This window comes from Octopus bimaculoides, chromosome 15, assembly GCF_001194135.2.
Source record: "Octopus bimaculoides isolate UCB-OBI-ISO-001 chromosome 15, ASM119413v2, whole genome shotgun sequence".
NCBI lineage: Eukaryota > Metazoa > Mollusca > Cephalopoda > Octopoda > Octopodidae > Octopus > Octopus bimaculoides.
In genome coordinates, this window is record NC_068995.1 from 19,044,605 (window position 1) to 19,046,109 (window position 1,505).

The window sequence follows — 1,505 nt, forward strand, 5'->3', positions numbered from 1 at the left end:
ATATATATATACATATATATACATACATATATATAGTGTTTAATACTGTGGTATTGATGTTAATTATTTATCATAACATAGTCTTAGATAAAGATGAGTTTGTTTTTTTTTCTTTTTATAACCGTTTGAGTTTCACGTACACGAAAGTGTGAGAAATATGCAGTCATTTGACATTATTGAAGTATTTATCAGAAAAAAATCTCCCTCTAGAACTGTTTTAGAAAGAAAAACAGCAATGATAGTATTTAATTCCAATCTTATGACTTTAAAAACAAAATGTAAAAGAACTTGTTTCGGTATTATCAAATATCTTGAAGCAATCACGATTAATTCAGTTGGTTAGACTGGTATATAGAAACACAGCTCCCGAAACGAAGCTCGATATAAATATTAATGAATAGGTTTGAAGTCAAATACTTCTCTGTAAAGATAGATAAAACGGTAAGACTTTACATATGATATTCAGGGAGTATCAATTGCGAGTTTCGAAGAAATTATTGGTTTGAAGACAACAATTTCAGGCAGGAGGTAATTCGATTATATCGAACTCAGTATTTAGCTGGTACTTATTTTATCGACTCTGAAACGATGAAAAGCACAGGGAACCTAGGCGGAATTTGAACTCAGAACGTAAAGACGGACGAAATGCAGCTAGGTATTTTGTCCGTCGTGCTAACTATTCTGCCAGCTCACCACCGTCAGAGTACCAAAGTAATTAGTTGCTTCATATTTTAGCACAGTACCAGCATGTTTGGAGGAAGTGATAAGTTGATTAAATCCGAAAGGCAAAATCGACCTCAGTGAAATTTGGACTCAACAAAAGCATAAACGAAATGCCGCTAAGCATTTTGTCCGGTGTGCTAACGATTCTGCCAGCTCACCACCTTAAGAGTAACAAAGTAATTATTAAGCAAACTTTCTCCCTAGGATTTTTCGAAATCTAAAGCTGTAGATAAGGAATGGATATCGAATAACATTCCATTCATATCTCTGAATGTTTGGGACAACGCCGTTTGCCAATTGCTTGTTACGAGAAATAAGCAGAATTTTCTTTTTTCCGTATTTGAAATACAAATCGTAGCTATAGCATTTGAAAACTGTTTAGAGGGATAAAGACCGAAAAGAAAACAAATCTTGATTTATAATAAAATTTAGTTTAATTCAAATCTATATCCTTGCCAATAATTTAACATGATAAATTAATAGCTGGAAAATTAATTGCGTCTCTACATAAATGTAAATGTGATTTTAGATGTCGCAAACATGCACTAGTTTTTGTTTTTGTTTTGGAGGTTTGAGAAACATTTCTCAATTTGAAAGTCACTGGTGTATAATAATCAGGGGTCATTGTCATATTCACATTTTGTAGTCACATACTCCACATAGGGCATTTGAAATGACACCACAAGACATTTCGAGATATTGCTCTAGTTCTTCCCCCTATTAATATTTCAGACTATTTCCCCAATATATATATATATATATATATATATATATACACACAT